The 23,500-nt window shown below is 37.6% G+C and overlaps 1 protein-coding gene and 1 long non-coding RNA gene across 7 annotated transcripts in view; one reads left to right on the top strand and one right to left on the bottom strand.

Annotated features, from left to right (window-relative positions):
* GPC6 (glypican 6) overlaps positions 1-23,500 on the top strand; it is an 823,519-nt gene that overhangs the window by 364,748 nt on the left and 435,271 nt on the right. The gene's annotated exons all lie outside the window — the stretch shown is intronic.
* The window catches only part of LOC310888141, a 75,140-nt gene that overhangs the window by 30,636 nt on the left and 21,004 nt on the right, over positions 1-23,500 (bottom strand). The gene's annotated exons all lie outside the window — the stretch shown is intronic.

Genomic DNA, 23,500 nt, shown 5'->3' with positions numbered 1-23,500 from the left:
AAGGAAGCAATAGCTAGGATTGGGCATATTTCTGCTCATCAAGTGACCTTTTATTGTGCGTTTTCTTCTCATACTGCATTTGGGATTAAAAACAACAACAACAAAACTACAGCAACTGACATCCAGGCTCACTTTCTTTCTTATGGAAAAATCATCCCTTATAAGTAACTTTGTGAGAAGGCATTGAACACAGGGTCATTGCCTGTCAGCTCCATGACTGATTTCAAAACAGGAGAGGAGAGAATTGAGATAGTTAGTTATGCCAAGCTGGTGATGCCTGGCTCATGTATTGTGCATATTCTGCAAACCCCAAAGGACTGACAAGGTTTGAATATTGTGGTAAAACAAATACATTAGTAACAAATTCTGTATAAGAATCTCAAGGTCTGTGATATCTTTTTTTTTTTTTTATTCCCTGAATCATTGTGAATAATTTTACTGCCTATCTAGAAATAATATTGCCATTAATTAAAAGAAAACTTCAAGAAAAGACTGAAATTGGCTGGCAGGTAATAGTTTATTCTTCAAAGTGTAAAGTTTGATTTTGTTATTCATTTGAAACTCATGTTCTGTTATTAAAGTGTGGCAGATTGAGAATAAAAATTAGCTGTCCTTAGTTTAGTAAAACACAATTGTATTTGTCTCAAGGATTTTATGGGAATTAGGAATTATTGTCAGATAAAAATTATTAAATATTAGCCAAGGTGGAACTGAAGCAAAACACTGGACCATTGTTTGAAAGAACTTTTTTTTTTTCCTTTTTTTTCCCCCCCCTTTTTTTTTTTTCCCAGATAGGTGTTATATCAGAGTAGGTGTTTGATCTCTTTTCTTTTTACAATCTACCATTTAGGAAGTGTGCCAAAAGTAGGAAACCTAAATTCTGCTACCAGCTTATACTTAAGAGATTTAATTTCATATTTCCCAGGTCTGGATTATGTTCTTCTTGAAGTTGAATCCTTGTATTGCAAGAAATGTAAGACACATGGGAACATGAATTGAACTCTCTGGAAGCATGACTTAGTGTCACTGTGAGCAAATACAAAGATAGCCTTTTTCCCTGTGATTTTTAATAGAAAAGAATAAGCAATGTCTGCAACGTGGATCATAACCCAGCATTACTTTCTCCCATGGGACCTTTCATTCTCATAGCTTATCCTTTTTGGTGTGTGGGTTCTGTGAAACTTGATGTGCTTGCTATTTTAATGATTATTATCATATGTGAAGGGAAAAACCTTAACAAGCACATTACAACACATTTGAGAATATTAGACAGACAAAAACTCTAAAGTCAACCTGACCTATGCACAGCAACCCTGAACTTCAGTTTTAGAAAAAACCCTAAAGAACTCTGCATTGCACCATACCATTGTAGAGAAATTCTTTCGAGAATTTAGCAGTTGAAATCTAAGTGACTGTTGCATGTATTGGAAATGCATTTTTTTTAGAACCCTGTAATTTTGACTGAGTTTGTGCAGATGTAAATTAGGAGTGACAGAAATCATTCAGTGCCACAGGAATCACTCACTGGCTATGCCACTCCATATGATACTCCGTATTCTGATTTCAGTAGGTTGTAGAAGTGAGATCACTGTCTCGAGTTTCAACTTTTTCTTTTAACTTTTAAAATGATTTCTGCACTTAAATATTTTGTGTTCTAAACCAGCCTTTGGAATCATTGTTACCCGTGGTGCATTGAAACTCTCATTAAGTTATATTTACTACCGTTTTCAAAAGTAAAACTAGGCCATTAATCCTCTCTTGTAGTGTGACCTCATTGTATATTTCAATGGTGCTACTGTGGTTGCCAATATCCATGCTTTCCTTCTGAATGTGACTAAATGTGTTGAAGATGTTAATGAAGTAGGAGTCCTAACACCCCTGCAAGATAATTAGGTAGCTTTATTCTGTATTATAGATGGAAGATATTCAGGTGCAGAGGACTGATGATTTTCTCTACCATGCATAGTATTTTGATACCTAAAAATTTATAGTGCCAGAATTGAACAAAAGTTTCTGTATAGCACTGTTCACTCCTATCATAAGATATTACAGTGGCATATTTTCAACATGAGAATGCTTGCTTTCTCCATTTCCAATTATCCCCTTCAGATTCAAATGTGTTTCAAGATGGGGCTATGAATTATCCAAAAATTAAACCTACTTCTGTAATTACTCTTGGGCCTAACTTAAACATAATTGCTTATCTCTAAGTGAATAAAGTTAAGTATCATCTCTGTCTTTCAAGATTTTCAGGACCAGACTGGACAAAGCCCAGAGCAATCTTATTTGACCTCATGCCTGACCCTGCTTTGAGCAGGAGATGGACAGAAGACCTCCTGCATTTTCCTATGAACCTACATTTTTGTGCTATTTACTGCTAGAAGCTGCATGCCCATGACAAGTACATTCACGTATCATTAAGATATTATTGTGTGCAGTGTCTTAATATTCAAAGTAAGATTAATATAGAATGCATTATATTTATTGTAATATTATAATACTAGAACTTCTTTACATTAAAGGAATGGCAACACCTTGTAGAACCTCTCTTGCATTAAATAAACAAATTATTTAATTATACTTAAAAGGCTTCTTAACAGAAGCAGATAATAGCAATGGAAACCGGAGCCAGAGGATGTAAAATGTAAATGGCCCAGAATCTATGCTGAGTGCTAGTAGCATACATTTTCAAATGATATAAAAATTATTACAAATCTGAAATCAAATTATGATTCAACTATTGCTTACATAATTGTAAAATACGTTTTAGTTGTGGTTACAAATTATGCATAGCATTATACAATGACTGTAAATTAGTTTATATTGAGTATAAATTTATCGTTAACTTGCACCAACCAAACACTTGAAGCCTAGGGACTGCAACCTAAATACCATATCCTTTCTGCAGGTTAATGCACTAAATGGCACACAATATACATAAGCTTGTTTATTTAATGAAGTTCATGGTGGTCTCTGTGGGTGAAAACACACATTAAAAATCAGAAGAAGTTCCTAACACTTTTTCTTCTTTTAATTCCCGGAACTTTTTTGCATTAATTCTTGATTATTTTCAAGACTCTTCAAGCTTAAGGCAGAGGTAGTCTGTAATTAAATAACTTTAGGGAACACTTGGAATCAAAGTTGGGATCTCTGTCTCAGCCTGACTTTCACTGTGTCAATAGGGAACCGAGAAGAAACTATTGCGATGCCCTGTTGAGCCTTGGCAAACCAGACTGCCATCCTTCATATTTGAAAGATTATTTCACCTCCTGCCTGTGTAGGCAAACTATCTTAAAAGTCGACTGGCTGATAGTGAACAACTAGATCCAGACTCTTCTTCAAGGTCCTTTCACAGACAAAAAGCCTAATTAAAAGATCTAATGCCCCCATTTGAACATGCAGTTCACAGTGCAAAAACAGCTTGCCAGTCTCCTGAGAAAATTCAGCCAGAGAAGGTTGCTACAGAACATAGTACAAAGAGGCTACAAGAAAAGCAATTTACTCCAGAAAGTAAGAATAAAGGAAAAGTTACAGAAACAAAATATACTAGGACAAGCATTTGTAGCCCGCTGCAGTAGCATGTTGATCAAGGGTTTGAATCTACTTTGTGGTGACTGTGTATAAGCAGTGTCAGGATCTCTTCTTCAGTCAACAACTGTAAACCACAGCATCTAAGAAGGTGCTAAGTGAAAAATGTCTGACTTTAATATACCTAAACTTTATCATTTGTCCTCAGTTGCACAAGTAAAACCAAAGAGCACAATTTGATTTTATCTGCAGCAAAGACAATATATTTGGAAGAGATTAAAGAGTGCAGCAAAATTCAAAGCTTTGATTTTGCTTACATGAAATATTTATAACTTGTATTCATTTTCTGTTTTCCACTTATATTAAAATCATACAACTTAATACTTATGTGGAAAGCATACATGTTAATATTTGTCATCTTGTGACTGGACCACAGTAGCAATATGAAATCTGACCTCCTGACTGTTGTCTGGCTACCTAATTGGAGCTGTTGTGGACAACTCTGCAAAAGGAAAAATGTTTGAATTACTCTATTTTTAGCATGCATTATGTACATTTGATTTTTATAGTACTGGAAAGATATTAAACGCAGTGGATAAGCACAGTCCAGATCATGGCCATACAGCTATTGCCAACTGGAAGCTTCTTTTTCCTAAAGGGAGACATTTGAATGCACTGAATGATTGGAGCATGCTCCATGACAGAAGGGATGCATGATTACAGCAATACGGTGACCACTCAGTTTGGGTATACTATACTGTTCATTAGATATTCTGTGAGTACATCTAGGCAATATGAATATTAGTCCCACAAAGAGCACATAAAAGTTTAACACTTATCAGACTGTCAGGGTCAGGTCCAATGAACTTAAAACTATGCCAGCAACTAGCAAGATACATGAGCTGGGGCTTCCATCATTGACTTCCTGCACTGATAACATCAGTGGACCACTGGCTTTCAGCATTGACAATATCAGTGGGCCAGAACCAGAATAAGCAAAGAAGGATAATTTTAAAGAAATAGTCCTAAAATAAACATGACCTTGAACAAATGTGCTACATGGATGGAGTTCTTTTTTGTTGTTGTTGTTTTCTTTTTCTTTTTCTTTTTTTTTTTTTCCCTCATGGAACCATGGGATAACAGGAGATGAATAAAATTAATGACCAAATTAAACCAAAGCCCAGATTTTCTTCCACATTTTTCCTGAAACAGCTGCATTAGCCTAAAACACCTTTTATTCTGCCATCATTACTCTTTCTCAGCTCCCTAGTACAGTCCTGTCCTCTATATTCTTCTGTGTTCCCCAGTTTCTCTCTTCTTTCTTCTCCCATGTGTGCATAGGAGAAGTTTCCCTCTTCTTTCTTTTTCCATGTTTATGCATGGTGAGGTGGATCAGCCTGGGTGTCCCTTATTCCTAACTCTTTCAGAAGTGTCATCCCAGAAACAAATCACATAACAGGATTTTCTTTCCTCTGAGTGATAACAGAGAGTCTTCTGGATCTGCAATATGCAGCCTGAGGAGCCTTGTGAATCCTGGTTGTTTGATAGCTCTTCAGAGAAGGGACCAAGAAGGAACAACAGGAATCAGAAAGCTTCATCCCCCGTACTCCCCACCTCTGTCTTAGGGATTAGAGGATTTTGTCCTCATAGCCATTATTAAAAAGTCCCTTCATGGTTCTGATGCACAGGTTTTGTAAGCCATGGGATATAAGCCATATAACGATTCTATGGTAGTATGTGAATCATTTTTTATCTTTCTTTCTCTAGCAGACAGCACTTCATCACTGATCAGTAAATTTCAGTTAGCTACAGAGACTTACAATAGCCAAGCTTAAAATCTGTAGAGCAGCTTTTAGCACTTTCCTTTTTGTTTTGTTGTTGTTTTGGTTTGATTTGATTTGCTTGGGTTGTGTTGTTTTTTTTTTTATTATTTGTTTGTTTGTTTTGTTTTGTTTTTGTTTGGTTGGTGGCTTGTGTTTTGTTTTGTTTTGTTTTATTATTTTATTTTTAAAGAATGTTGGTGAAAATGAGGTAAAAATAAGGAAAATAGTATCATGCGGTCAGATCAAAAAAATCTTGATTTGGATTCTTTTAGTCTTTTTAAGCAGTACACTTTCAATTTAACAAGACACAACTGAGTTTGTGAAGAAAAACAGTATGCAACAAGCAATCTATTTTCTGCAAGGTGCTGGGCTTGGTAGGTACTTTTCTGTGCTGGGATTTAACTTGAGGTCACACTACATATGGGCTAAGCTGATGCTTCATATACAACACTCTTGAACTTTTACTATATTAAATAGAGCTGATAGGAAAGGTTTAGCAGGAACATTGTGTGTGTGATTCTACAAAATATATATATATATATATTTCTAGAGAAAAAGAAAATAAGAAATAACTAAATCCCAACCTTTATAAGGATGTGGGAGACCTAAATTCAAATCTCTCTTTTCCTGGATATTGGGAGCCTGTATGTATATTTCCTTATATCCTAGTCACACCCCAGACTTTATGGACATTCTAATACATGAATCTCTTATTCCTCTTTTGGAAATATATGTATTAATTAAGAACTATTTCTTACAGCACCTACTTTGTAGCTGGATCGGCTTCTTTTCATAACAATTACTTAACTACATAGATCTGTCCACCTAGAAACTTTTGAAAAACATAGGTTTCAGCATGATGAAGGAAAAGAACCTTTGGTGAAAACCAAACCGAACCAAACCAAACCAAACCAAACCAGAACAAAACAGAATAGAATGAAACAAAACAAACAAAACAAAACAAGCAAACAACAACAACAACAACAAAGTATATTCTTTTCTTTTTTTATAGAATGAGAAACCTTTTCATATCAGGAACTATCTTCAGATATATCTTTCTTCATTGCTAGATATTCCACTTGAATCAGAAAGTTAGAAGCTTAAATAACATATGCTGTCAACAATGTACTACTTAATGTTTTCATTCCTCTTTCTTCCTTGAGTGAATTTCAAAGTTCATGTAAGATTACCATGTGTCTAAGTTAAAGTTCTTCTATATACAACATTGGATCATATCCTGGTTCTGGTTATGACTCTGTAAGTCCAAAGGATCTTTTGTGCTTAGTGTTTCTTGGAATACATGAAAAATAGGGAACAATTTGGCAACATGGAAGAAATACACTGTACTGGTGAAACTTATATGTCACTCACTGAGGCAATCAGCTCCAGTGCATTGCCCGCATGGACACAACCCCAAGGAGCAGAAGGAGCCTCCAGTAGCTGGCAGCCCTCATGAGAGTGGCCAATGAGTCTTGGGAGAGGCCAGGAGCAGCGGCAGCCACCCAGACACATACAAACATAACCCCTAGGGAGTGCAAGTGACCTGCAGCATGGTGACCAGGGCAGGGTATGGTGTGTCAGCCAGAGTGTGGTGTGGCAGTTCACATGGCAATTGGTACAGGGAGGGCATGGAAGCTTTGTCAGGTTGACCAGGGAGTGATGATATATACCCTGCAGAAGTCCATGGCATCTCTAAACTCTGTACCCACTGTAACCAACGCAGCTTCCCAGAGAGAGCTCTGGTGGGAGCACACTGCTACCCAAGTGTCATGCTGCAGGTGTGCCCTACTCGTACACCAGCACATGATGGCAGTAGTGAGCACATCTGTGGGAGGTGTGCCCAGGTAGAGGAACTCCTCTGCTGAGTGACAGAGTTCTGGGAGGAGATGAGCAAGCTGAGGAGTATCAGGGAGTGCGAGAGACAGACAGACTACTGGAATCGCTTTCTACCTTCTCTGAGACAGGCCCAGTAGGCAGCCAGGACACATTATATGGAGGATTCCCTATCCTCTCTCCACTTGGCTGAACACGTGACTCAAAGGTCAAAGGTGAAAAGTTCCTGCCCACCGGAGCAGGCATGTCTCCTCAGTGACTACCCCACCTTCTTAGGTGCCCTTTTTTAATAGGTATGAGGCCCTAGTAGAACCAAACAATTCTGAGGACAATGGGTTATCTAGTCTAGAGGTGTCACCAAAGTAAAGTCAGCCTACGCCCTGCATCAAAACTGCTTCCACAAAGAACAAGACAGGTCATTGTCACAAGAGACTCCCTTCTGAAGGGGACAGAAGGCCCAATATGCAGACCAGAGCCACTTCATAGAGAAGTCTGCTGCCTCCCTGGGGCTTGGGTTAAAAATGTGAAGAGAAAACTTCCTACACTGGTGTGGAGTTCATGTTATTATCCTTTATCGATTTTTTTCATATAGACAGCGATGAAGTTCCAACAAGAAGTCTGAGGGCAATCAAGAGAGACTTCAGGGCCTTGGGACAATTGGTAAGAGATCAGGAGCACAACTAGCCTTCTTTTTTATCCCTCCAGTTGCAGGGAATGATGAGAGAAACAGGAAGAGTCAGCAGATCAATACCTGTCTCTGAGCCTAGTGTCAGTGGCAGGTGTTTTTCTGACCGTGGGTCATTTTACACAACACCAGGCCTGCTAAAAATATACAGGGTAAACCTGTCTCAAAAGGGGAAAGGTTTTTTGAACAGGATTCAGCAGAGCTCATTGAAAGAGCTTTAAACTAGATTTGAAGGGGGGAAGAGATATAAACAGGCTCGCTAGAGATAAGCCTGTGGCTGGCACACCTTTTTTTTTTTTTTTTTTTTTTTTTGGTGGGATGGTGGGCTAGCAAGATCCCTTGGCCTGCCATCGCAGTGGAGGTATGGAGTGGAGAGACATGCAACAGCAATGAAACAAAGGTTTTTGATGGGTTAGGAATCACAGAAGTGCTTGAGAAGGCTCACATAGCAATCATGAAATAATAGAGTTCTTAATTCCTGGAAAAGTAAGGAGGGGAATTTGCCAAACTGCCACCTTGAACTTTGGAGGGCAGACTTTGGCCTGTTTAGGAGACTGGTTGGTGGAGTCCCTTGGGAGACAGTCCTGAAGGGCAAAGGAGTCCAGGAAGGTTTAACACTCTTCAAGAAGGAAATATTAAAGGTGCAGGAGCAGGACATCTCCATGTGTCAAAAGAAAAGCCAATGGGGGAAAAAAAAAAAAAAGTTTATTAACTTCGGAAGAAGGTGCAGGCCACTCAGAAGGACTAAAAAGATGTGAGTCTCTGCAGGCAGAAAATTAGAAGAGCCAAAGCCCAGCTGGAATTTATTCTGGTTACTGCCATTAAAGACCATAAGAATAATTCTATAAATAAATTAGCAACAAAAGAAAGACTAAGGAGAATCTCCATCCTTTATTGGATGTGGGGGGAAAACAGTGACAACGGATGTGGAAAAGGCTGAGGTACTTAATACCTTCTTTGCCTCAGTCTTTAGTAGTCAGACCTTTTGTCCTCTGGCTACCCAGCCCCCTGATCTAAAAGATAGGAATGGAGAGCAGAACGAAACCCCCATAATCCAAGAGGAAATGGTTAGTGACCAGCTACACTACCTAAATGCACACAAGTCTATGGGGCCAGATGTGATCCACCCAAGGGTACAGAGGGAGCTGGTGGAAGCACTCACCAAGCCACTTTCCATCATTTATCAGCAGTACTGGCTACCCAGGAGATTCCCAGTTGACTGGAGGCTAAAAAATGTGACACCCATCTACAACAAGGGCCAGAAGGAGGACCTGGAGAAATACAAAACTGTCAGTCTGACCTTGGTGCTGGATATGGTTATGGAGCAGATCATTCTGAATGCCATCATGTGGCATATACAGGACAACCAGGTGATCAGGCCCAGTCAGCAGGGGTTTATGAAATGCAGATCCTGTTTGACAAACTTGATCTCCTTCTACGACAAGGTGATCCATTTAGTGGATGAGGGAAAGTTTGTGAATGCTGTTTACCTAGACTTTAGTAAAGCTTTTGACATTGTTTCCCACAGAATTCTCCTGGAGAAACTAGCTGCTCACAGCTTGGATGGGCGTACGCTTCACTGGGTAAAAAACTGGCTGGGTGGCCGGGCCCAAAGAGTGGTGATGAATGGAGTTAAATCCACTTGGAGGCCAGTCACAAATGATGTCTCCCAGGGCCACTTCTCTTTAATATCTTTATCAATGATCTAAACAAGGGGAACAAATGCATCTTCAGTAAGTTTGCAGATGACACCAAGTTAGGTGGGAGTGTTGTTCTGCTCAAGGGTAGGAAGGCTGTATGGAGTGATCTGGATCAATGGGCCAAGGTCAACTGTATGAGGTTCAACAAGGCTAAGTACTAGATCCTTGTGTCACAACAACCCTGTGCAACGTTACTAGCTGGGGAGAGTGGCTGGAAAGCTGCCTGGTGGAAAGGGACTTGGAGGTGTTAGTCGATAACTGGCTGAATATGAGACAGCAGTGTGCTCAGGTTGCCAAAAAGGTCAACAGCATCCTGGCTTGTATCAGAAATAGTATGGCCAGCAGAACTAGGGAAGTGATTGTCCTCCTGTACCCAGTTCTGATGAGGCCACACCTCGAATACTGTGTTCAGTTTTGGGTCCCTCACTACAAGAAGGATATCAAGGTGCTGGAGTGTGTCCAAAGAAAGGCGACAAAGCTGGTGAAAGATCTGGAGAACAAGTCTTACGAGGAGTGACTGAAGGAAGTGGCGTTGTTTGCCCTGGAGAAAAGGAGGCTAAGGGAGGTGGGGTTCGTACTCTTCTCCTAAGCAACAAGTGAAAAGACAAGAGGAAAATGGCCTCCAAGTTGCACCAGCAGAGGTTTAGATTGGATATTAGGAAAAATTTCTTCACTGAAAGGGTTGTGAAGCATGAACTGGGTTCCCAGAGAAGTGGTGGAGTCACGATCCATAGAGATGTTTAAAAGATGTGTAGATGTGGTTCTTAGGGACATGGTTTAGTGGTAGATTTGGCAATGCTAGGTTAACAGTTGGACTTGATGATATTAGAGGTCTTTTCCAACCTAAATGATTCTATGATTCTAACTTTTTATATTAGCTGGCATAATTGGCATCAGCAAGTCACACAACCTTTCTGATGTGAAGTAGGATGGAGTATAAAGATGACATGACGTCCTCTCCTATCCCAATCTTAAATCCATATATTGCATATCTTCAACAGCTTTATCTATTAATATTTAGTTTTACTGTGCAATGTCAGTAACATTGGTTTCAGTTTTTACTAACACACAGTTAACTGAAACACTCATCTGTTTTATAATGGTCCCCTATCTTTGTTCAAAAATATGCACTGTGATGTGTTATTTCTGTATTCACTAATACATTGTTTCTATAGTGCTTTGATTTGCCATGCTGGGTGAAGCACCAATTGTTTAGAAAACAACCTCTGCCTCTCGTTGCAAAAAATGCTCCTATAAAAAACTGCCTGCAACGTGTGGGTAGACGGGCAGCGACCAAGTCAGCCTATGTATCAAATTTATGTCTCAGAAACTTTACTATTAATAAATTTTACTGTCAACTTTTAATATCAAAGAAAGTACAGCACAGTCTTTTAACACACTCCAGAACACTTTATTAAATAGCATAGTGGTGTGCAGTTGTAAATTGAGGTCAGGAAGATGGGTAGCAGTACTTTACAGGCTTAGGAACTTGATACTCCAGTGTACTACTGGGAGAAGAGTCTCTTCCAAGACTGTTTGCAGCTGACAGCGCTATCAACAACTCCGGATCATTAAGACAACAATAACAATAACAGGATGAAAAGAAAAAAAAAAAAGTATCAGAGATATAGGTAAAAGCAATGATTTTGTTTATCTCAAGCAAAAAATGCAACAAAAAGGGACCCCTGGGATACGTGAGGGAAGAAACTCTAATGCTAATTGACATGATTTAAAAAGATAGCTCCGTTATTGCCAACAGTCTAATTTAGTCATTAACTCCCCAGTGCTGAAGCAATCAAACCAGTTGTTATAATTTTAGTTGATGGTTAACAAGGTATGCCTTAGAGTACTGATGTATTTGCTAGAAGATAGGCTAAAAGAATGTGAACAGAGATTTCAAATAAATACATTTTGTATATCTGGTTATGATACACCACTCCTTAATGTTATTTGTCTGCTGAATAAGCTTCATTATATTTTGTGTAAATATATAGTAGTAATTTGTCGTGAGGCAACAGACAAAAAAAAAAAAAAAAGCAAAACCAAACAAGAATATCTGCCTCTCCTTAATTTCACCATTTCTCAAAGTAAAAGACTTATTTCTTTTTTTACATAAAAATAAATATTTATTAGAGGGAAAATGTTGGTTTTTTTTTTGTGCGTGTGTGTCTTTTTTTTTCTCCCTGTACTGTATGATTATTTTGAGACATATGCTTCTATATTAAAGAACTCTTTTTTTTTTTTTTCTTCACAGTAGTGCATGCTTTCTTTGCAGAAAATGTCCCTATATAAAAGAACCCTAGTGTTCACCTAGAATACATCAAGGCTGAAAAAATTAAAGAGTACCTTTATTGGAATTCATTGCAAATGTAACTTGCTGTCTTAGCTCAAAGGTTTGGTACAATACTGTCCTCAACTCTGTTCCCTGGGTCAGATGTCTTGCTCTGAAAGCATCCTTTCAGTATCATGCATTTTTTTTCCAAGTGGTGTGACCATGTCCTGTAGTATCTGCTAACCTGCAGAACTTCCCACAGATAGCTCTAACCAGCTTAATTGCTCTGTGTGGCTCACATATGGCAAATAGTGCATTAAATATATATGTATACAACAATGCCTACACAGAAAAGTCTTTTTCCAGACCTCTCTGCTACCCAGAAAAGCTTTCTGTGCTTCTCATACAAAGTTGTTGTCTTCTCTTGATTTTTCTCATTAATCTTAGTATAAACTTTTGCCTTTCTCAGTAAGTTTGCTGCAACTCAAAATGTCTGTCTTCATAGAAATTGACTTGGAAAGAGAGGAGAGCTTTTACTTTGGAAATAGTGCATACAACACTGTGATGCTAAAAGTAGCAATAGCTTTCTTTCCACTTAAGAGAGTTAGGGACTTGGAATAATTTTTTTCTTCTTCTTTGTGAGGGCTCCTCTTAGTCCATGTGACTCTTCTGCGGCATAATTCGCATAAGATTTATCTGCTGCCCTCGCTCTTTCTCCTCACTTTCCTGGTGGTTATCTAGCTCTATACAATCCTTTCAGGAAGGTAGTAAGATACAGGTCCCAGTACTGCTGATCTTCTGCCACACCAAAAAAGAACATTTTGTTAGGGTTTCTTTGTTTGCTAAAAATGTTGATGCTTTGAAATCAAAGCTCTGTCTCAATAGCAGGATTGAGTCAGATAAGGAATGAATATCTGAATAGGAAAGAGAGAAGCCAAAAGCTTCTTCAAGGATAAGAAGTTCTTATGCTATGTGGAGGTAAGGGATTCAGTCTTTACTTTGAGTCAAGTACATATATATATATATACAAATGTCCCTGTTTCTAGATTCATTAAATGTAAAATTTTGGAAAGTCTATTTCAAAAGTTCTAAGTGGTCTATTTTTTTGTTTCTTTTGTTTCTTTTTCTTTTTTTTTTTTTTAAGTGCAACCCTGAAAAAGTTTTACATGAGGTATTTAATACTAATACTAGTTTAATACTAATACTGATACTAATATCAGGTTACTTTTGCTCATACTTTGTTTTGGGGAGACTAACATAAAAATGCTAAAGCACATGAATGCACATGAAAAAAAAAATGCTTGTTTGCTTAGCTAGTATCTGCCAAGATTCTATCAAATTTGATAGAATTAATGCTCTTCTGTGACACTACTACGCATTATCCCTGGATAGTATAAATGGGAAATTATTAGAAAATGTTGTTGCCAGGGATGGATTAAGAGAATTAACTTGCAAAAGGCTTCAAATCTATGACCTCTTCTTTGATTCACCTCTCATGAGTGCCACAATCCACTGGGAGAAAGATGGAAGTGACAGCCTTTGTGGAGCAGAGCAGATGAGTGCTCTTGTATGTAGAAGTGCTTTTGAAGAGCTGGATTGCATGCAGGTCAGTCCAGCCACAATTTACTACTGTCTATTGCTAGGGCAATTTGCATAGGGGGGATTTTTATAAAGCTTGTTAGAATAAGTGCAAGAGAATCGTTGTCAGATGGGAGTCTCCACAACCAGAATATCAACAAACCAGCAGAAAGACAGAATTTTGCTGTCTGATTTTTTCTCCTAATAACATCTTAGAGTATAAACTAGTCATAAATTTCAGTGTGCAGAATGGGCAAGTGCCATATATTCTTTCCTCCCACACAAATACATCCAGAAAAGACCTTTACAATGGGAAATGTCTAGCCTTACAGCAAGTAGGAGCCAGTAAGGCAGAAGCTATACCCAAATGGCAGTTCTCTGCTTGACTGAAAAAAAAAAAAAAAAAAGAAAGAAAAAAAAACCACTATATGTAAAGCTAGGACTTGTATCTAACATTTCTTATAATTGTATGTCATTACTGCAGCTGAATTCTGACTCCAAAAAAACAGTTTCTCAATTTATTGAGAACAGATACCTCTGCTGCTAAGGTGAAGAGACATGCATTCCCCGGGCAAGGGAAGCTCTTTGTGGTGTTACAAGTTACCTGCCCATTGGAATGTCTCTACAGCACATATTCCTTGCTATCTTTTTGCTTACACAACTCTTACATAGTATATACTGTTGCTTTGCTGTGCTTCTTGTTTTATTCCTTTAATCAGAACAGAACAATCCTCACATGTTACTCGTGTTGTTGTGCATCCACCCCATAAATGGTGGTGTTCCCAGTCCTAACCTTCAACTGATTCAATGCATGTCTTATACCATATAAATATCTGTACACACTTCTAAAGCTATCAGTTAGCATGTACTCTGAATTACCACAAAACAGAAACAAAGCTTTTTTTTTTTTTCCCCAGCAGAATGCATCCTACCACCAAAGAAATTAAAAGCTAAGTCATATTTACACATAAACTATGTCTGCTAGTAGCTTGTTTCACTTATTATAGATTTAATCTTGGACTTGTTGAGACAAGAAGGTGTGAGACCACATCACCTTGTATCTATCAGCCGTTTGCTGCAGCTTTCAGCTCTCTGGTATGGGCTGCACCTCCTTGTACCCTGTAGAATATCACACATCTCAGTGAACTCCTGGATAACATAAACAGTTTGCCATTGCTTAGCAGCTTTGCCTTTTCCTGATCGCACTTTGGGATTTAAATATGATGTACAAACATGGCGAATGGGTCACTCATTCACTTTTCAGAAGTTCTGTATACAATATAGCTACCTTAATGAAATGCCAGATACACAAGTCCTATTATTTTCATAAAGGGTTAGGTGATTGTGTGAAAATACGACCATCCAAAATACCTATCTAAATACCTATCTAAATTATCTTCCTGACATGTGTATGTTATTAAATGATGAAAAAGGCAAAGTGTTTTTGAGGCTTCATTTTTTCACAGAAGTGCTCAAATGGGAAAGAATTAGAGCTCTTGCTTATGCTACTCTTTATTAAGTAAAGGCTGTAAACAGAAAGTCATATCCTAAATGATAATTTGAAGGAGAAAATTTCCAAAAAGTAGGACTTTAGAAAACAGTTTTTCTGGGACTTCCATTAAGAAGAAATAATTTTTGTTTTTGATAATGGGTCACTAATAGTCACTATCAAGAATCCATTTTTAGTCTAATGCAGTCATCAAAGTCTTTAGCAAATCGCTTTTTAGCATTAACATTTGTATATTTATATAATGCCTTGAAAATATGTGAGGAGCTATGGAGACATTCAATAATGGCTTTGTCTTGGAGAGTTAAAAATCTATCTGTGTGCTAACAATTAAGGGAGAGAGCAAAACAATGCACTGAAGGAGATGGATAGATGTATGTTACATTTTGAAATCACACACACACAAAAAAAGGTTAATATATTTGAAATATCTGCAATAAAACTTTGAAAATAGTATGTTTTAGCATACAAAAGATAGTTGAATTTAAGTCTTACAGTTAAAACACAGAACTCCCAAAGAAGTGTAGTTATCACAATGACTTACCCCTTAAATTATTTTTTTCTTAACTAGTTATATTTCAATTGCCACAATTTGTATGGTATGTACAGGGGCCCTACTCTGTATTTCAATAATTAACATAATTAATCGTGATAATTTTTAAAGTGTTTGTTTCCAAAGCATAGTGCAACAATTGTGCAAAGTGACAAGGGAACTGCCAGTGGCAAAATAGTAAGAAAACAAATGGGGCAACAGTCTTGTTTTAATGTACTACATTACGAGATGAGGAAGATAAGCTTGAGTGCAAGTAGATAAACAATCCAATACTCCAGTGGGATGTTGTGCATCAGAGAGAATACAGTACAGATCTTTTGAGATGAAAGTAGTCTGATCATTTTTCTCAATCTCAGCAGAAAACAAAGAGCAGCATATGCAGATTGACATGCTGAATTTCAGAAACAGGTTTAAATGTCAGCAAGGAATGGGTAAGGTAGAAATAGGAAGGGAGGGGGAGCATGACACTCACACAAGTTATCCAGCCCACATGCATTAAGGTAGAAGAAAGTCTGACCCTCTGGTGATATTTGTCTGACAACGAAATTTGTTAAGATGAAATACTGTCTTTCATATATACAAAATTCTGTAAATAATCACAGTCCAACTACACCATTTTAGTATATCATGTAAATAATTAAACATTTTAATCATTAAAGATTTCATGCATTTTATTTAAACAATGAACTTCAATACCATTTATGAAATATATTTGGAAAAAAAAAGTTTTACCTTGGTAGGCCTTTGAACTTGTAGCTGTAATTTGTGCAAATCTAATAAAACTACAGAATATTTTAATGGTTTGATGAAGTGCAGGATAAAACGACAAAAGAAAGTAACGACATTTCTTTATATTTACCTTGTCATTTCCTCCTTAACAGGAAATTTGTGACCACTAGCTGTTAAAGTGACATGCTTACCTTACAATATCATCATATGGAGACGATCTGATACTTATTGCCAGTAAGACACTGAAGATTATTCTCACAAAAAAGGTTAATCATGTGCATAAATGTTTGCAGGAAGAAGCTATTAAAATGTGCACTGTATGCTCCCAGTAGCAAGGCAAATCTTGAAGAAAAATGAGACAGAAAAATCCCATTCTTTAGACCTTGCTGCTTATCTCTTTGTTAGCCTTCAGCTCACACAGCCATAGACTGGAGTAACATCAGACAACGGGAGAAATATCAGCATTACAATTATTTTAAATATTTCATATCAAAGCTTATAAAATGCCTAAGAAGTAATCAGGACCAATGTCTCGCTGCTAATGCATGTTGGCTTTTCAAGGTTAAATACCCTTTACTCTCAGTGATATCAGAAACAGGATACCAAATTACCAACATTTTGCCATATGTGTGGAGAACAGATTTCAACTGTCATTGTGCATCATTTGTGCATTGCTGTAACATTCCTGTTTACAAAAATCTTCAGATATTGTTTCAGACCATGGTACAATGGAAATGATCACATTCTAACCTGCATCTAGCAGTTTCCCTCTTCTACAGGTTTCCTTATTTTCCCTCCTAAAAAATATTTTTAGGACCCCCAAATCCAAAAGATATTTTTTATTTTCTATGTTGAAAATCAATAGAGACAGAAATTCAGAACCACATGTAGAAGCATGAGCTGCAAAAGCAAGGCAGTTTGTCTTTAATTCTAGTAGATATAGTAGGATTTTATGTAATTATAAATATTTTCATTCTGCTTCTCTTATAATCAGATCATAAACAGAGGCTTTATCCTACCTCCCAAATTTCTAGCCTTGGCATTCTCATCTGAGCAATGTCCCAGTAGCAGTACACAGTAGTGTGTGTCAGGCTAAAATGTTTGATTTCTTAATTGCTGTGAAAGGTTTGTCTCTCTTGATAAGCTGTACACAAAACACTGCAATGTTCAATTATTTTCTGGACACATCTATGCCCTAGTTTTATTGGTTTGACTGGTTTTGAAGCCAGCCTTATAAAGTATTTTTGCAAATGAAGTTACAACTTTCTTCACGTCCATATTTGTCCAAGGAAGCTGAACTCATACATTGATTTATACAACAAAATACTTAGGTAACACTGTAGAAATCTTTCAAAGCACTCTCTGTGAATCTGCATTTGCTAGGCAAGACCCCATTGCTTTCCCTTTGGATGCACTGCACTAAGTCACCACCAATACAGGAACATAACTCTTGACTGTGGACTCCAGCTAGAAACTAGGCTGGGAAGGGCTACAGGGTCTTAGCATAAAAAGCTTGGGAATTTTCCTAAGACATTTACAGCCCTCATCATGCTAATAGATTGCAGGACATTGAACAGCATTAGAGGCAGCACACTTTTTAGAGGTTGCTAGTGTGCCTCTGTGACTGGGAAAGTATGAGGAGAAGAAACAGGATGTGAAGATGAAAATAACACACAAAAGCAAGTGATGTCAGGAAAATAAATACCACATTTCAAACAGAGCTAAAGATCTGACTGAAGCCAGGAAGGTAATGATGGCGTCTATATGCTTTTTTTTTTTTTTTTCTGGTCTGGTTAGATAATTTCTGAGTCAAGATCATCTAATTCTCACCCCCCTGCCATGGGCAGGGACAACTTCCATTAGATCAGGTTGTTCAGAGCTCCATCCAACCTGGCCTTGCACACGTCCAGGGATGGGTCATCCATGACTTCTCTAGGAAACGTCTTCCAGTGCCTCATCACTCTTTGAATAAAGAATTTCTTCCTAATATCTAATCTAAATCTACCCTCTTTCAGTTTAAAGCTGTTACCCCTTGTCCTATCATTACACTCCCTGACAAAGAGTCCCTCCCCAGCTTTCCTCTAGGCCCCCTTTAAGTACTGGAAGGCTGCTGTAAGGTCTCTCCAGAGCTTTCTCTTCTCCAGGCTGTACAACCCCAACTCCCTGTCTGTCTTCATAAGAGACATGCTCTAGTGCTCTGATCATCCTCGTGGCCCTCCTTTGCACTCGTTATAATACTTCCATGTCTTTCTTGTGCTGGGGACCCCAGACCTGAACACAGTACTCCAGGTGGGATCTCACAACAGCAGAGCAGAGGGGAAGAATCACCTCCCTCAACCCGCTGGCCACGATTGTTTTGATGCAGCCCAAGATACGGTTTGCTTTCTGGGCTGCAAAAGCACATTGCTGGCTCACGTTGACCTTCTCAACAACCAACACCATCAACCAACACCCCCAGGTCCTTCTCCTCGGGGCTGCTTTCAATCCATTCTCTGCCTAGTCTTTATTTGTGCTTGGGATTGCCCTAAACCAGGTGCCAGACCTTGCACTTGGCCATGTTGAACCTCATGAGGTTCACTCAGGCACACCTTTCAAGCCTGTCCAGGTCCCTCTGTATTGCATCCCTTCCTTTCAGTATGTTGACTGCATCACACAGCATGTGTATCATCAGCACACTTGATGAGGGTTCACTCAATCTCACAGTCCATGTCACGGGAAAAAAAAGATGTTAAACAGCACCAGTCCCAATAGTGACCCCTGAAGAACACCACTTATTATTGATGTCCACTTGAACATTAGGTCACAACAACAGCAAGCAATAGTACAGGCTTGGGGCAGAGTGGCTGGAAAGCTGTGCAGAGGAAAAGGATCTAGGGGTGTTGGTCAATGCTCACCTGAACAGGAGCCAACAGTGTGCCCAGGTGGCTAAAGCCAATGGCATCCTGGCTTGTATCAGGAGTAGTGTAGCCAGCAGGACCAGCGAGGTGATCAGCCCCCTGTACTCTGCTCTGTTGAGGCTGCACCTTGAGTACTGTGTTCAGTTTTGGGCCACTCAATATAGGAAAGACATTGAAGCCCTGGAGTGTGTCCAGAGAAGGGCTATGAAGCTGGTGAAGGGCCTGGAACACAAGTCCTGTGAGGAGCGGCTGAGGGAACTGGAGTTTAGTCTGGAGAAGAGGAGGATCAGGGGAGACCTTATTGCTCTCTACAACTACCTGAAAGAAAGTTGTGGGGAGCTGGGGGTCTGCCTCTTCTCACAGATAACTAGCATTAGGACTAAAGGGAATGGCCTCAAGTTGTGCTGGGGAGGTTTAGGTTGGAAATTAGGAGACATTTCTTCTCAGAAAGAGTAGTCAGGCATTGGAATGGGTTGCCCAGGGAGGTAGTGGAATCACTGTCCCTGGAGGTTTTTAAGGAAAGGTTGGACCTGTTGCTTAGGGACATGATTTAGTGGGTGATATCAGTGGTAGGGGAATGGTTGGACCAGATGACCTTGGAGGTCTTTTCCAACCTTAATGATTCTATGATTCTTTGATTCTATGATTCTCTTACAGTCCTTCATCATTCTCCCAGTCCCTTTGCCCTCTGGGGCTTGGGCTATGTTGCTAGCGTTCTTGATGGTGAAGGCTGAGGCAAAAAAAGTCATTGATTACCTCAGCCTTCTTTTTATCCCAGGTGACCAGGTCTCCTGTTTCCTTCTGGAGAGGGCCTACAATTTCCCTAATCTTCCTTTTATCACTGATGGACCTATAGAAGCCTTTCTTGTTGCCTTTGACATTCCTGGCCAAATTTTATTCTAATTCTAAGATGAGGAAGAATTGTGTCAGGTTGTTAGGAGGAAAGAGAGGAAAAGAAAATCCAGGAGATAGTCAAGTCAGTGGGTAATTCTCATTCTATTACTGTCTGACTATGGATCCTGATGACCAGGATGCTCCCTCCTTTCTTTTTACTTGTTCAGTAGTTAGGTCTCATATATTAAAGCAATTTAAAGAAGATTAACTTCTGATCCAACTGTTCCACAGTTATTAGATGATAGAAGTAGAAAATTTAGCTTTGAAATATTCTGGTTTCATACTGCAATTGTTGGCTGAATTTATAAAGCACTTTATGCAAGCAGATGAGTCAGGATTTTTTGTTACCTTGGACAGCTAAAATAATTTTTCACAACAATATTACACTCCCCATTAGTCTCTGTGAATTGGAAGATTCTTTGGAATAAAGTTAGATTAGACACCATTTCTTCTGTAGTCTCTCTGACAGACTCTGGGAAAGAATACAACCAAATTCAAGGTATAACTATGGAGTTACATCAACAGTCTGAGAATTCCCAGAGTTGAAAGTTTAAGAGGCAGAAGTCAGGTCACAGAGAAAAATATCTATCATTAAAGTAAATACTAACCCCAAATTTTACCAAGAAATGAATGAGGTAATTGAATCTCTGGCTTCCTACATTTTTTAACAGGAAAAAATAAATAAATTTTAAAAAATAAATAAATAAATAGAAAAAAAAATAAAAAATAATAAAATAAAAAATAATAAAAATAAAAAGATTTGTGAAAAATGTAAAAATCAGTAATATCTAATTCATCTTTCTAGAACAGTCACTGGAAAATCTATGTCAATTCTGAGTCCACTAGTGGTATGGAATGTATAATTAATTTGCTCTTTTTGTTTGGAAGGGATCATCTCTTTCTCCAACAGCTTTGATCAGAACAAACCATCAGACCTCTTAACCACCTCCTGCTGTGAATGATTAACACTCAGAATTATAATAAAGAAAGAAAAAAAAATCCACATATGTTTTTCATAGCTGCAGCTTAGCACACTATTCTACAGCTTATGTCTTCTGTCATATTAAGGGCTGTATTTTTACACTTATATGTGTCTCAGAATTTCAGCATAATCGTAACAACTGTAACGCATAGTTTACTTTCCATTGTGTATTTTAAATGCTTTGCAAAGGTGTCAAAGACTTAAACTGGATGCTTGTTCAGTGTTATAAATGAAGGGAAAATGAACCTCAACGTTCTTAATATTTATAGTATTTCTTGGAAAAAATTGTATTGTGCATGACTGGAGTAGAGCAATATTTTTTCCACACATTTCAACAAATACGTAGCTCCTTACAGATAAAATTATGGCTCTTGCTTCTCTTGCTTTTCTCTCTTTTTTTTTTTTTCTTTTTGTTTGTTTAAGGATAGTATCTTGAGGATGATTTCATATTATGAATATCACAACATGGTCTCAGACTGAAGCAATATAGAAAATGTCCAATATAAGACTATTGTTTCTGTACAACAACAATTAAATATATATAAAAAAATCTTTCAAATCATACATTTATAGTAGAATTGAATAGTTCATGTATTATGTGTCATTAATTTATAAACACCTATGTATTTGTGAATATATAATTATACTCAGCTGGGAATTAACACCATAAGAAGTATGTTGTTTACTTCAGTTTAGCATAGACCGCTATTACCATCTTTAAAATGTAATTAAATATTTTTGGGCATTAGAAATTACACACATTTTTGTATTGAGATAAAACAATGCAAATAAATGTGTATTTAGTGGAAACTCATTCTCAATAGAATCTTTCCATATTGTTTCATTAATTCAATAAAATATTAAGCATTAAAATATTGATGGATTTTAAAAGCTATCTTAAAATAGATGGACTATATTGCAAATGGTGACATCCATCCTTTGGACTTTGTCTAGCATTTGTAATCTCTAATGCCCAAAAACATTTAATTGAAACCATCTCAGCTACCCACACATGCAAATTCCATATTCACTGAAGTGCTTGCTGGATGAGACCATTGTTTGGATTGAATTACATATCCAAATATTTGTCATTTCGTTGCCAATTTGTTTTCCTCAGTTCCTACCAAGATATGCCCCTGAAATACTAACATTATTTACATGCTTTTTACCATTTTGTCTCTTTTACATTAAATAAAGTGCTATTTACATAAATTTAAAATATTTACACTGTTAAAAATTGAATTTTACCAGATGATGTGACTTTTTAGAAAGGCACGAAATGAATAAAATTGTAATGCATAAAGTTAAGACAACACACACATGAGTATCCACAACGTCAGCCTTGATGTTTGCTCTTGTAGACGAATAACAGTAATTCTGTTTGCTAACTTGTTTTTGAGTTGCTGTTGTGACTATCAACAGGAATTTTGTCTAATTATTCTCTGAATTGACACAAGGCTTGAGTTTCCATTATGCAGTTGATACAAATTCACCATGATAGGATTGTAATATAAAGGTGCTATTTCTAGTAATTACTTTTAATCAGATGTTTGTTCCCTAAACCACATACACCTGTTTCTTGCAATATAACATTCAAGGTCCTGAAAGACAGCATTCTGCCAGCTTTTTACTTGTTTACCTGGTCTCACCATTTTGATTTTTGTAAATATTTGTGAATCAGTAGATTCCTTTTTTTACAGGCTCTCCTGCGGAGCTTGAACATAAATCTTCTTATGTGATTCAGACCTTTTGCAAATTATCATAGATTATGATAAGCATACAGAACTGACTAATGTTCTTTTACATTGAACATTAGACATATTCTATTAGGCAAAAAAAATCTCAATTGGGCACTCTTTGAGAATGTCGAAACTGTAAGGTCACAGATTTCATGTTAAACAAACCTCACGTTAAATCAGAAAAGGGACAGCATATAACTGTTGTTGGTGGTGTTTGTTTGTTTGTTTGTTTTTGGTTTTTTTTGTTGTTTTTAAGGAAACTGACCACTAATATAAAGTATTTATATCTTGAAACTTCATTCTAGCAATGATCTCTTAAGGCTAAGTTTCTGAACAGAAACTGAGTTTTCTTCAACAAGTTGATATTCAGTGAACATCCTGACTCATAGTGCTGAAGAATCTGTAATCAAGGAGTTTTTTCATTCTGAATCTTGATGTTATGAAAGTGAATCCATCACTTTTAAAAAGAACTTTAGATCTCTTAGATCTCTACTCAAGACCCATATTGTAAACATAGTTTGCTCCCATACTCATCAAGGACCATGACGATTACTAGCTAGATACATATCTGCAGTGACACTGTTATTGAAATAATGTTACAACATGACTGAACAATGTGCTGTCAAATCTACTACTGAAGTTTATGAAGTAATGATCAAATCAATTCAGCAAATTGTAATACATTAACTTGTAACTGGTCTTAATGTTAGAGATGGAATTGGTCCAGAAGTTGTTTTATGCATATTAGGCATGGCCAAGAACTTCCTGACAATGTTTTAT

The sequence above is a fragment of the Anser anser genome, assembly GCF_964211835.1.
Source record: "Anser anser genome assembly, chromosome: 1".
NCBI classification, from domain to species: Eukaryota; Metazoa; Chordata; class Aves; order Anseriformes; family Anatidae; genus Anser; species Anser anser.
This window is presented reverse-complemented; position numbering and strand designations above follow the sequence as displayed.